This window comes from Triturus cristatus, chromosome 5_2 (assembly GCF_964204655.1).
Source record: "Triturus cristatus chromosome 5_2, aTriCri1.1, whole genome shotgun sequence".
In the NCBI taxonomy this organism is placed as follows: domain Eukaryota; kingdom Metazoa; phylum Chordata; class Amphibia; order Caudata; family Salamandridae; genus Triturus; species Triturus cristatus.
This window is the reverse complement of record NC_140588.1, coordinates 1,063,613,290-1,063,628,216: the sequence shown is the minus strand read 5'-3', so window position 1 is coordinate 1,063,628,216 and position 14,927 is coordinate 1,063,613,290. Positions and strand designations below refer to the sequence as shown.

General features: G+C 48.7%; 1 protein-coding gene across 3 annotated transcripts in view; it reads left to right on the top strand.

Moving 5' to 3' along the window:
* The window catches only part of EDA (ectodysplasin A), a 1,792,848-nt gene that overhangs the window by 663,746 nt on the left and 1,114,175 nt on the right, over positions 1-14,927 (top strand). The window lies entirely within an intron of this gene.

The following is a 14,927-nucleotide window of genomic DNA, read 5'->3' as shown; positions in this document are numbered from 1 at the left end:
CAAAGCACCATCAACAGTCATTGTCAACCAAATCTAATCGTAAACGTGTTACTCACAATATGTACGTTGGTGTTCTGGGAGGGTTTTACAGAAAGGGTGGGCTAATCCTCGCCTCCGCGTCCTTAATAGAATTGAAACTTTTCTGTACAATAGCTAGGACATTTTGCATTCTATGGCAGGACCGAAGGCTTCGGATTAGGCTAGTTTAAAGCTTATCCACCACCAAAGATCCCAGTGATACCACTGGTTTAAAGTAAAACCTGTTGAAGGTGGAGTCCAAGGACCAATCTGCGGCGTTAAGGATATCCTCCAGCCGGGCTCCCAGGGAAAAAGCCTTGGATGCCATTGCACCCCTAACAGAATGAACCCCAAAACAGGAGGTATCTATTCCGGCCTCCTGCATCAACCAGTGAACCCATCTCGCAATCGTAGGGGATGAGACCGCTCCGTGTTGTTTGGTGAGGGCTATAAACAGTTGTCTGACGCCCTGTGGGCGTATGTCAATCGTTGCCACTTTGTTGGCCTTGAGCTCTCTGTCCACACATAATTTGGGGATATCAGGAAAGGCAGGGTAGGACACCGACTTTGAATTGCATTTGGTTCTTCTAGATATATGAAATGTAACACCCTCCGGGGTAAAAACTCAGCCTGTAAGGTCCAGGGCCGTCCCATCAGAAACTCTACGACAAGATATCAAACACAAAAGCATTGCCAACTTAGATGACATTTGTTTCCTGGACAAGTACTTAATGGATGGCCATGAACAGAATAGATCCAAAACTTTGTTAACATCTCAGAGAACAGAAGAACGAGGTCCTGGAGGAACAGATAACCTAATACATCTGAATAGTTTAAAAACCAGAGGATGCTCGCCAATCAGGCGACTATCAACCGGAAAATGTCCTGCTGAAATTGCTGACCGAAAAGTATTGATCGACCTATAGGCCAGACCTTCTTTTGCCAAAGAGGCTAAGAAATGAAGGACGTAGACAACATCTGCCCCCATTGGATCCACTTGCTGTTGAATACATCAACACCCCCAATGCGACCACGTGGAACGGTATCTCCTGTTGGTGCTCTCTGCCCAAAATTTTGCTTGTAACGAGGCAGAGTCTGCCGAAAGGCCTGGCACTTTCCAGCGTTGCCTGTAACCCGCCAGCCAATCAATTGGAGCCCGCCCGTGAAAAGGATGTGATGGGGATTCCCCTGAGGATCTTTGAGGAGACCTTGACCGGGGGGTCGATGGATTGGAAAATCCCAGGAAAGTTCCATCAGAACTGGAAACCAGGTTTGTGACCTCCAGATCGAGGTGATCACCACCAGATCCGCCTGCTGTCTCCTCACCTGGTAGGTTACCATCATTATCATTGCGAATGGGGGAAACGCATAGCCCTGTTCCGCACTCCAATCCTGGAGAAATGCATCTACTGCTAATGCTTCCGGATCCGGACGCCAACTGTAGTACCGTTCCAGTTGGGCATCCAGTTTGGAGGCAAAGAGATCTACTGAGAAGGGACCGCGGCGAGATTGGATTTCCTGGAACACTCTCAGGTGTAGCTTCCACAGGCTTGTATCCTTCCAGCGCCTAGAGCACCAATCCGCCTCTCGGTTCAACGATCCCGGAAGATGTTCCGCTGACAGGGATATCTGATTGGACAGACAATATTCCCAGAGGTCCCGGGCCAGATTTGTTACTCCTAAATGGTTGATGTAGCGGATTGTTGCCACATTGTCCATTTTGAGTAAGACGCAACTCTGGACCCTGTTCTTGGTCCAGCAGTTCACAGCGGATGAGCCCGCCATCAACTCCAGACAATTGATGTGAATACTCTGCTTGGAGGAGGACCATTTTCTGCCGGTAGAGCCTTCTCCGCAGCGGGCACCCCAACCTGAGCAACTGGCGTCCGACTCTATCACCAGGTCGGGTTGGAAACCGAAAATGGCCCGGCCATTCCAGGCCTCCAAATGGTCGATCCACCACCTTAACTCGGTTTTGGCCTCTTCCGAGAGGGGCACGTATTGGGAATAGGAAAGACCCTTGCGCAGATGATAACCCTTAAGGCGTTGAAGGGCCCTGTAATGAAGAGTGCCTGGGAATATGGCCAGTATTGATGACGACAGAAGGCCCACCACTTTGGTTAGGTGTCGTAAGGATATTGTGGGCCTCGCTAGTGTACGTTTAAACTCGTGTCTGATCTTGGATAGTTTGCGAGACAGAAGTTATAAGGTTGCGTCGACTGAATTTATATGAAACCCAGGAATTTGCATCCTCTGAGTAGGAATACGGTCTGATTTGGACTTGTTGAGCACAAACCCCAATGACTCTAGAAATGTTACTTCCTGTTGCAGTTGGATGAGCAGGTGTTGGGGACATTGGCTCGTAATGAGAAAGTCGTCCAGATCGATAATCAGCCGTATCCCCTCTGCTCTTAGACTTTGCACCACTGGCTTCATCACCTTGGTGAAGCACAACAGAGCGGAGGATAGAACGAAAGGAAGGGAGGCGAATTCAAAAAAATTGGGAGTTCCAGTGGAACTGGAGAAATCGCCTGTGAGGAGGGAAAACTGGAATCGTAAAGTACGCATCCTTGAGGTCCAAGTGGACCATCCAGTCTTTCTTCTACAGGAGGTCCCTGAGAAGGTGGATCCCCACCATCTTGAAATGACGATAAATTAGCCACTCGTTGAATTCCTTGAGGTTTATACCGGGCAGTAGCCCACATCCTGTTTTTCCAGTAGAAAATGTTGCTGAGGAAACCTTGCGGGTGTAAGACTGACGGAAGGATCGCTCCTTCCTGCAAAAGTTCCGGAACTTCCCTGTCTGAGTTCCATCTGATCGTGGGAGAAAACCAGGGTTCTTGGGCGAACCGGTTGGATCGGTAACTCAAAGAACTCCATTTGGAACCCCTTTATAGTCTGTAGCACCCAGACGTCTGATGTTATCGAAGACCACTTGTGCAGAAAAAATTGCAACCTGCCCCTTAGCTTCATAGCCCCTACATTCTGAAGTCTTATCTTGTTGATTATTGTAGGAACCCTTTCCTCTTCCTCCGCCAACCCTGTGGCGTGAATACATTCTGGTGGGATAGATCTTCCCAAATTTCTCCGGGTCCTGCCACTGTCCTCTACGGGGTTCAGCCGACTTGTAGAAGGCTCTGTTGTAGGGAGGGATCGTTGAGCGCCCCATGCCACGACCGGCTGCGCTAAAAACACATGGGGTGAAGATGCGTTTTATGGATGTTTTGGCCTTATCTAATGAGTTAAAAGTATATACGAACTTGCTCAGCTCCTTCACAAAGGGGTCCCTAAAGAGATTGCCCTCTGCGACTGGACCTGCCTCTGAGGTGGCTAGTTCCCCCAACTTGGGGTCTATTTTTATCAGCAAGGACCGGCGACGCTCTATAGAGATTGCCCCATTGGCGTTTCATAGAAAGATGATCGCCCTCTGGGCCCAGCTAGAGAGTGTCTGGGGAGATAAGGGTGCCCGAGACCTTGGCATCTTCGGCCATGTCTAAAATCTTAGCTAGGGGGCCTGCGTGTCCAAGAGTTTATCTTGGCACGCTCTCCACGAGTGGTCAATACCTTTTTTGGGATCACAGATACATTTAGCTAAAAAGGTATCCATTTTTGGGTCCACCTCTGGTGTGACTGCAACTTTCCCATCAAGGGCCGGTATGGGCACTCTGTTTTCAGACAACTTCTGACTTCCTTGTCTAGCGGTTTACGCAATCTGGCTGCCATGTAGGCTGCTACCTTAGGAGCTGGAACCCACTCCGCTGACCTGGGATGTAGGAGATCATCAGGGTTGAGCACGTCATTATCTGTTTTAGGGATTGCCGTCCGAGCTGCCTGCGCTGGGTGCCATGGCCTACCAGAATCTCCATCCCCATCGGAGGTCTGGGGGGACTCATCTGGGTCACCCGTAGGCGAGTCATCCGGGAACCCAGATGGTCCCGCCAGAGGCTCCACAGTTTTATTGATCGTTGAGAGGGGCTGGGCATCCATAAATGGCTTTTTTAAATGCGCAAAAGCGCCCGTATCCACGCCAACATCGTCAAGACGTTTTCGCTTCGGCTCTACAGCGCTAGTGGATGGCTGACCTGGCGGTAGGGGATTTGTAGACCCCAATAAATCTTCTCTTGGAACGAGGGGTTGCTGGCATTGGCCCTTAAGATGGTCTAATTTCCTCTCAAGGGGCGCAACCACTTGAGAAACTGCCTTAAAGATGGATGAGTCCATTACCTGGCAAAAGTGGTCATCAATATGCAAGTAAGTAATTTCCTCCTCCTCCTCTTCATAATAGTTGTCAAAGTCTGCCATAGTCTGTTGTCACAAGACTTTATGCGCAGATAAAGGGAATCAGATTAGGTCAAACCTAGTATGGTAATCAAAGTGTAAGTATATATATTTGTATAGAGAGGGCTTAGCCCTGGGACATCTGCACCCTTCTGGTATTTAGGGTAATAGCCTGCCTGGGCTGGTCCCTTCACAAGCTGCTTATTTCTTACCCGGTGTATGGGTGTTCAAGCTCCAGGCAGGGGCTCTCAGATTAAATTCCCCAATCGTTAAAACACTAATCCGTGTAATGCTAATCTTCCCCCATGCGCCCTGCAGTCAGGCACCACAGTTGTCACGAGCACGCACAAATAGCATGCAATTTAACACTAAATACAACAATAAATATTAAATTCCAAGGAGAATCAAAAAACACTCGTCTTGATGCTGCTGGAGCAGCGAAGAAAGAAGCGGGTAGAGCGTCCTCGAGGGAAGTTGTTGGATGTCCTCGCTCCAGATTGGCTATCTCCGTTGGACTCTTTAGTTTTTTATTTTCCCTATTCATCATGGGAAATGTAGTTTTAATGTTTACTGTGGACTTTTGAAAAGCTGCTGGAGTGTAATAAATGGAGAAAGTTGAAGCCTAATCTGAAGCCTCCGGTCCTGCCATAGAATCCAATGTGATGTTGGCTAAAAGTGTGTTTGGAAAGAATATTGGGAAAAAAAATTGTGATGCAAAAATATTGTGTCAAGAATATCAGAACAACAAAAATATTGTTAGCAGGAATAATTGAAGGTAAAAATAGTTTTTAGTATTGCTTTTAAAATCCTTGTAAAAACTGTTGATACAGCAAATATCTTTGAATCTCATATAGTTTGTAAGTGTTAATTAGTTTGTATTTTATTGCACTATGTTTTAGTGTATCTGTTCATTTGTGTTTTTAATATGATTATTTTTTAGTTATGACTGTTGAAATTTGTATATTTTGTTGTATTAATGTATATGAATAATTGTTTAATACTTTTTTTCAGTGGCTGGATATTGGGTTTTTAGGGGATAAGGGTGGGAAAATATTAAATACATTATGTTTTAAATTAAAACTTTAGGTAATAATTTTGAAGATATGCAAATTAATTATTTTGAATGTTTAAATATGTTGATATATTCATGTTGTAAATACTTTTCAATGTTCACTTTTCATTTCCAAAATATATAACAGAATTTGTAATTAAAAAAATTGTAAAACAAATTATGTAAACTTTTGTTTTAGAATTTCAGAAAAATTCATTTTAAGTTGTAGAAATGTTTTTGTTTTAAAATAATTTTATTTTAAAATTATATTGTTAATTTTTAAAATATTACATTTACTTATACCTTTTATGGTTTTTAATTTTGTAATAGTTTATCTGGTATTTTATGGTTTACATTTTAGAAGGTTAGAAAACATTTTCAAAAATATTTTAACTATTTTCTTTTTAATATTTGAATATATAAATAAATATATGTTTTCCAAAGTTATCCAGCAAACGAGGCCGCACACCACAGACAGGTAAGGACAACATCCTATATTTTAATCAGGCAGGCAGCATCTCATCCTGTTTTAAATCCATTCGGCCTGACGCGTTTCAGAGACTTTCGTTCTCCTTCCTCAGAGGCCATGCACGCTGCTGATAATTAGTGCATACTGCTCCAGTCCCCTGCGTGCTCTTTATCTAGTGTTAATTGGCCTCTGGTGTGCCGCTAATTCCAGGAGTTTCCTTCGCGGTGCACGCTGGTCCTTGAAGTTCATTTTTGCATATATTTTCCCTCCGGTGGGTCCGGTGGCTTGCATTGAATCCCGGATAATTGTGGCAGCCCTCTATTGAGCCTCAGGATGGGATTCTGTCCGCTTCAATATGATGAACTGCTGCGCCAGTCACAAGGAGACATTTCCCCTCGTCTGGACCCATCTTTGCTCTTGGGTGGTGCGAACCCTCCACGGCCTGGACTGCCGTGTCACATGTTTTACAAAGTTATCCAGCAAAAAAATAAATATATAGGTTTGTAGCTTAGGGTTGTTTGTTTTATAGATAGACCATTTTTCATTTTATAGTAAAAAATTGTATATGATTATGCAGTGTTAATTGTGGTGTTAAATTATTTAATATATATTACCTTGTTTAAAATGTTGCATATTGAAGTGGATATTATAAATGTCATCCTTTTAATGGCCAACACCTTCCCTGAATTGATATTAAGTTTGAAGTGGGAATAGGTAATGTAATCTAGTAAATGTCTGCCCTTTAGTGTCCAATATCTTGCCCAGATTGGAATAGCTTGAAGTATTGTTGGTGATTAGAAATGTAATAAAAAATACAGAGGGCCTCATTAAAATGTGGGGCGAAAAGCCTCCGGCCAGCAGTCGGAGGCTTTTCACCTGACATAGTAGGTTTACAGTCCAACAGCCGTATTAGGATGGCGCGGTTCAAAAGGGGGTGGTAATGGACGGAGCATCAGAACCAATCAAACACTCACACCCAGTCAACAGATCTGGGTTTAATCCATCACCGTTCTTTAGCCCACTCTGCCACCCCAGTTCAGACATGGCCATATGCAAATCAGTCTGCCCCTATGCCTCATGGGAACAGTCCATCCCGAACTGCCAAGCCATGCCTTCCCTGGACCAGAAACAAGCTTTCTAGGACCAGTTTCTGGCATTTCAGCCGTCTTCAGCCAGGCTTGCTTGAATCCAGTGGCAAAGTGAGCAAGGGACTCACGTCTTAGCATACCCTGCCAACTTATGGCGAACAAAGCGGTACAAAAGGGGGTGGTGATGGACGGAGCATCAGAACCAATCAAACACTCGCACCCAGTCAACAGATCTGGGTTTAATCCATCACCGTTCTTTAGCCCACTCTGCCACCCCAGTTCAGACATGGCCATATGCAAATCAGTCTGACCCTGTGCCTCATGGGAACAGTCCAGCCCGAACTGCCAAGCCATGCCTTCCCTGGACCGGAAACAAGCTTCCTAGGACCAGTTTCTGGCATTTTAGCCTTCTTCAGCCAGGCTTGCTTGAATCCAGTGGCAAAGTGAGCAAGGGACTCACGTCTGAGCATACCCTGCCAACTTTTGGCGAACAAAGCAGTACAAAAGGGGGTGGTGATGGACGGAGCATCAGAACCAATCAAACACTTCTGAAGACGGCTGAAATGCCAGAAACCGGTCCTAGGAAGCTTGTTTCCGATCCAGGGAAGACATGGCTTGGCAGTTCGGGCTGGACTATTCCCATGAGGCACAGTTTCAGACTGATTTGCATATGGCCATGTCTAAACTGGGGTGGCAGAGTGGGCTAAAGAACGGTGATGGATCTAACCCAGATCTGTTGACTGGGTGTGAGTGTTTCATTGGTTCTGATGCTCCGTCCATCACCACCCCCTTTTGTACCGCTTTGTTCGCCATAAGTTGGCAGGGTATGCTCAGACGTGAGTCCCTTGCTCACTTTGCCACTGGATTCAAGCAAACCTGGCTGAAGACGGCTGAAATGCCAGAAACCGGTCCTAGGAAGCTTGTTTCAGATCCAGGGAAGGCATGGCTTGGCAGTTCAGGCTGGACTGTTCCCATGAGGCACAGGGTCAGACTTATTTGCATATGGCCATGTCTGAACTGGGGTGGCAGAGTGGGCTAAAGAACGGTGATGGATCTAACCCAGATCTGTTGACTGGGTGTGAGTGTTTGATTGGTTCTGATGCTCCGTCCATCACCAACCCCTTTTGTACCGTATTAGGATGACGGCAGTCGGAGTTAAACGTGCAGGGGAATTCCGATGTGGTCCGGTGTGTCTGAAAGACAGGATAATTCCATAATGACAGCGGTTTCGTAGTCGGTATTATGATTTCGGTTTCCCACAGCCATTCCATGCCGCCCTTTCCGACATGGAAAGGCTGTAGGAAAGCAACATTGGGGGCCCCTAGTAGGGCCCCTTCCCCCCTTGGCCTCAGGAATGGGGCATGGGGGCACCTACCGTGCCCATCTAAACATCACTGCACCGTGTGGCAGGCAAGGCATGGTGCCTGCCACACGGTGCAGGGATGTTAACAAACATCTATTTTTTAATGGTAGCTTGTGCCCTGGGCTTTTTCCGCCTGCCGCACAAGTTACCATTAGAAATTGGATGCAGTTGTATCATAATCATGCTGTCGGAAACGCTGACCTACGGGCAGGTGGCTCCAAACCGCAATGGTGTTGAGCGGCGGAAACTCCGCTCGACCTCGTAATCAGGCTCGTAATTGCAATTTTGTAAACAATAATATTAATTACATTGTTTTATGTACTAAAGACGTCACACGTGTTTCTCATTTTATTTATGTTTTCAAAATTTATTGATGGCTTATTTTGACATTTTTAAGTAGATATATTTTATCTCAAAAACAAATATTTTCATAAAGTTAAGTAAATAAAACATTATTTTTATTAATAAACATGTAAATTAAATTTACATAGTATTGCATGTTGTCCATTTTCAGCTTTTATTTCACTTTGTGTAACAGTTTTTTAACATTTCTAAATTTTTGTCATATACATATTTTCAACATTATTTTAACATAATTATTTTCAGTATATATTAAATGTATAGGTTTTATTCTGAAGATGTCCTTTTAGGGAGGTTTGGGAAGTGGTCTGTAAGGTAGTTATAGTATTGTTTGCGGGGTGTTTGTAAAATTAAATGTAAGACTGTTAATGTTTTTCACTAGTTTGTAAGTTTGTGTTTTTGCACAGTATTTTAGTAATGTAGTGTTATGATATGTTAAATTATGTTAGTTACATTTTGATATGTGTTTTCAGGAGAGTAATGTGTTTTGAGGGTGGGTTATTTAATTTACTTTACAGGTTTTTGCCTACAAACGTGCTATGGGCATTGGGAGTTAACTTTTTTTTTTTTTTAAGCCAATCCGTTTTGGTTTCTAATAAACCAATGCTTTTTAATTTGATTTCCTTTTATCAGTTTTCCTGGAGCATTTATTTAAAAAAAAAAAAAAGTTTTCTTTTTTTTATGGTTCCTATGTACTTTGGATTGCTTCGAGGAATTTTTGTTGGATTCGTTCAATTTTTGCTTGAGGGGGGTGGTCTTTTTGGAAAAAATGTTTCCTATTTTTGGTGTATTACATTTTTTATTGCTTGGATACAGATAAAGATCTGTAGCTACAGAACAGTAACTTTTATTTATTTTCTTTCCTTTTGGGTGGGAAATGTAAATGTTAAATGTTTGGGTAGATGGGATTGTTATGTGGAATTGTTTAATTTATGTGTTGTAATTAATTTATGTGATGAATTGAGTTTCTTTTTTACTTTCTTGGTCGGTGACGGTTACATTTGATAAATAATTTATATATAGTTATTTCAGTCTTCATATACATTGGCATTTTAATTAATTTGGTCACTGATGTAATAAAATAACGTATAATTTGAAATAAAAAATATTTGGTATGTTTTTTTTTTTTTGTTTTTTTTTAAACCGTTTATTACATGTTAAAAAGGGTTACAAGTATGGGCCTACAACCATCCGGCCGGCCGCTAGAGTGGCAGAAGCATATGACATACCTACAGTAAGAGTCTCTTGGCGGTGCAGATCGGTAAATCAGGAGATATCAATAGCGCAGGCCACATAACTCCAAGCCCACAATACGGTTTCCTTTTTTCAAAACAGAACAACACAAAAAACCACACCCGCAAGGCAACCCGCCATCCAAAGTGACGGCACGTGCTCCTTAAGTGGGGGATCCCAACCAGCAGCCAAACTCTGAAGAGGGGAATGGGAATAGATCAGGGACAGGGGAACCACATGCCCGTGGCTGGGGGAGGGGGTCGGCTAGGGGGACGGAGCTGGTGAGGCGGCCGGTAGCAGTGGCGGCTCACAAATACCCCCGCGATAGGCGTTCCAGGGGCCCCAGATTTTCACCCACGCCCCAGGCTTACCCCTCGCCACATACACTACCTTTTCACGAAACATACACCAATCCATATGTTCTTTCCAGGCCAACACCGCTGGGGGCCACTGGGATCCCCACAATTGAGCAATGTCGCGCTTAGCTATCATGTATCCCAGAGTCACCCACTGCGTCTGCGGGACCGAATAGTCATTTGGTTCCCACACATTCAGCAAGCATCTCCTCGCTTCAGGCAACAGCGCGACACGCGTCACCACACGCAGGACCTCATGCACACCACGCCAGAATCGCTCCACCTGTGGGCATTCCCACAGAATATGCATGAAAGTTGCCAAGGCACCACAGCCACGCTTACACAATCCGTCACCAACAAAGCCCATACGTAGAAGCCTTGGCCCCGTCACGTAAACCCGGTGGAGGATCTTAAGCTGGACGAAGCGAAGGCGAGCCGGGATGGCCACCTCCTTCGGGGAGGCCACCGCGGAAATCCAGTCCTCGTCGTCCAGTTCCAGCCCGTCGGCAACCCAGGCCTCGCGGAGACTAGTCAGCAGGCACGATCTGTCGTTGATCAGCTTTTTATATATAAGGGAGATCGTGCTGTCCGGGACATGGCCATCCAGCACTCTGTCCTCCAGGGGGGAAGACTCCGGAATGGACGCGACATCAGGGAAGACGGAGCCCAGCGCGTGGCGGACTTGTAAGTACCGAAAGTACTCACTGCCTTGCAGCTGAAATTCCGTCCGCAGCGTCTCAAAAGTTTTGAATCCACCCCTTGTCCAGAGGTCTCCCACTGTGCTGATTCCGATCGTGTCCCACTTCTCGAAGCCCTTCGATGTCCACAGGGAGCCCAACCTCTCAGACGCATATAGCGGTGTCGCCCGGGTCAAACGGTCCTTCCACCCCATCGCTGCATTAGCCGCGTGCCAGACACGCACCATGACACGCGTCGGTCCCGTCAGACGGGAGTCGGGCGCGCCAGAGTAGAGCGCTCGATTGTAGTCGCCACCGGGCAGGAGCATCTTGTCCATTTCAAATGCCGGGTTCAGGGCGGGCCCGTAAAGGCCATGATTAATCGCAGCTAGCTGGGAGGCCCAGTAATACCGTTTAATGTCCGGGAGGGCAACCCCCCCATCGTACCACGGGAGCGTCAATTTAGCCAGAGCAATACGCGGCCTCCCGTCCCAGAACAGGCGCCGCTGCAGGCTCTCCACCTCACGGAAGTAGCGCGCCGGAACCAAGTCCATAGTGTTCTGAAGCGCATACAGAAAGCGCGGCAAGAACATCATCTTAAACAAGGCCGCTCGGCCAAGCGGGGAAAGCGGAAGACGCCGCCAGCGCGCAACGTCCTCCCGCAAGCGCTGGAGGGGGGGTAGCAAGTTCCGCTCGTAGCGGGCCTCCGGGTCTAGAGTAATATATATACCCAGGTACCGGAACCCCTGGGAGGCAATCTGGATCGGGCAGTCCCGTGGTAGGGCCGGAGCCTCCCCGGAGAGCACATATACGCAGGATTTCGCCCAGTTGATGACAAGGCCTGAGTTACGACCGAAGGAGCGCAAAACATCAACCAGGACAATCAGCGAGTTACGCGGGGAGGCGAGATACAAAAGGATATCATCGGCGTAGAGGGACACGCGGTCCTCATGCTCGGGGGTCCAGCGGAGACCACGGATAGAGGGGTGCCACCGCAGCCACTCCGCCAAGGGCTCCAAGGCCAATGCAAACAGGAGCGGTGACAAGGGGCAACCCTGACGCGTGCCCCGCCCCAGCGCGAAGGGGGCCGAGACTCGCCCATTCACCACCACCTGCGCCAATGGGCCCGAATACAACAATTTGACCCAGCTAATGAATCCCGGTCCAAATCCAAATTTCGCCAGCATCGCCCAGATGTATGGCCATTCAAGCGTGTCAAACGCCATGGTGGCGTCTAAGGACGCCAAGATGGCCGGCTCCCGCACAAACGGGACACGCGCGAGCACCCCATGCAAGCGTCGCAGATTAAGAGCCGTGTTGCGATGGGGTATAAAGCCAGATTGGTCTTGGTGGACCAAATCGCCCACCACGCCAACCAGCCGGTTGGCCAGTACCTTGGCGAGGATTTAGGGCTCCGCGTTCAAGAGCGAGATAGGCCTATAGGATGTAACCCGCTCACGGGGTCTCCCCTCCTTGTGGATCACCACGATTGTGGCCAGACGCTGGTCCGGCGGGAGGGAACCCTGCGAGCGGGCCGCCAGGAACATGGCGCGCAGGTGGGGCGCCAGTACATCCGGTCGCAGCTTGTAAAGCTCGATGGGGATACCATTGGGGTCCATGGCCTTGCCGGATGCGACCGAGCGAATAGCCAGGGCAATTTCGTCCGAGGTGGGAGGAGCGTCCAGCAAATCCCTGTCCTCCACCGTAAGGGAGGGCAGCGCGATGTCCCGAAGCAGGGCATGGGAATCTTCCTCCGAGCAGGGAGAAACCGGGGAGTACACCTCGCGGAAGTAATCCGCGAAGCAGGAGACAATGGCTTCCGGCTCGGTGACAGGCACACCATCCATCCCCTCAATCAAAGGAACCACACGACTCGCTCTCTCCCTCTTGTCCAACCACGCAATCAATTTACCAGCCTTATCACCCACATCATACAGTCGCCCCCGTTGCTCTCTACTGAGGCCCCTGGCCGCCTCCGTGACGAGGGCCCTATAGGCCGCCTGCTTGAGGTGCAGAACATGCAACTTGGCGTCTGTTACCCCGCTCCCCAGGTCACCCTCTAGTTTCGCAATTTCGGCCTCCACCCGGGTTACCTCCTCCCGCTCGCGCCTCCGGGCATGGGAGATAAAGGAGAGGGCCTCCCCTCTGAGAACTACCTTAAAAGCCTCCCACAGGGAGATGGCCGAAGGGACAGACCCCACATTCTCATCAAAGTATCGCTGTAAGGATTTGATCAAGTCGGCACGAATAGTGGGGTCACGCAAGTACCAAGCATTGATTGGAGCCACCCTGCCCTCCCCCCTAGGGAAGACATCGAAATGTAACAGTACTGGGGAGTGATCTGAAATGCCCCGCGCCAGATGGCACACCTCTCCCACCCTCCCAGCATAGGCCGCCGGTACAAGGATGTAATCAAGCCGCGAGAGGCTACCATGGGCACCCGCGTGGAAGGTGTATTGCCGCTGTGCGGGATGCTTTAGTCGCCAGCAATCCACCAGGCCCAGAGTATCTAAAAGGCCGGACAGCCAGGCCTGTGCCCGGGGGAGGTCCCTAGGGGGATGGCGATCCATAGACCCAGAAACTACCGCATTAAAGTCCCCCCCCAACCACCAGCAGGCCACCCGGGAGGTCCAGGAGGAGGCGCCCCAAATCCGCAAATGTAGTAGATTGTAACCCAGGCGGGACGTACACTGATATAAAAACAAACACTCTACCCTCCATTCTACCCACCAGAACAGTGTAGCGTCCCCTCTCATCATGGCGCACCTCATCAATCTCCAACGGGAGCGAGTTCTTAATCATGATACCCACCCCCCGCGAGCCCGAGGTGAAGCCCGAGTGGGCCACCAAACGATAGCCTCGCCGATTCATGGCATGAAAGGAGTTACCTATAAGGTGTGTCTCCTGCAGGAAGATAACATCTGGTGAGATACGTTTCAGGTACTGCAGGACCACACCACGCTTAATCCTGTCCCCCAGGCCGTTAACATTCCATGACAACACAGTCAAATCCCTACCCCCCATCATACGTAGAAGCAATCAGTCGTCCCCCACAGAGCATCTCGAGAGCAACAATACAGTAAAGGGCTTGCCTTGCGGTGCAAACAAACAACACCCCCCCCCCCCCACCCCCCCATCCCAACAGAACTCCCCCCTCCCTGCACCCCTGCATGAGCCCAGACAGCCCCCCCAAAGTGCAGTGTGCCTGTCGCCCCATAGATGAAAAACTAACTAGTCCCCCAGAGGAGGAGGGAAGCCCCCAACAGACCCCACACGACCTCCATCGGAGGGGAACATAAACGATCAGTAAATGGTAAAGGAATGTTGTCCAGAGCAAGGCCTATTCTTCACCCCTCAGTTCTGATCCGGCGGGCCCTCCCCGCCAACCGCACCCCCCCCACCCCCTCGGCCCCGATCTCCAGGCAGAGTGTCCAACCAGTCCCCAGCCGCCTCGGGTCGGTCAAAAAAGTGCGTGCGCCCATCCACCTCCACCCTTAGCTTAGCTGGAAAAAGCATTGAGTACTTAAGGTTCAGGTCCCGTAGGCGACGTTTAACTCCGAGAAAACTCAATCTCAGTTTTTGGACCGCCGGAGTAAAGTCTGGGTAGAAATGCACATCCATGTTATCAAGCTTGACCGGTCCCTGTTGCCTGGAGGTCTGCAGGATAGCGTCTCTGTCCCGAAAATTAAAAATCCGGGCAATGAGAGGCCGCGGCGGGGCACCGGCCTTAGGTCTGCCCCCAGGGACCCGGTGAGCACGTTCCACCGCAAAAAGCTTACTCAGCCCCCGGGGCTGGAGATGGGTAAGGATCAATTCTTCCACAAAAAGATCTGCCGCCTCCGCCTCTCGTCCCTCCGGCACTCCCACAATGCGAACGTTATTCCTCCGGGCCCGACCCTCGGAATCCTCCAGTCGCCGGTCCATCAGGGCGCTCGCCTGGCCAAGCCGGCGCACCTCCTTTTGGAGGGCCACCACGTCCGTCGTGAGGCTCGTTGTGGTGTGGGCCAGGGAATCGACCCGGTCGTTGGTTTTGG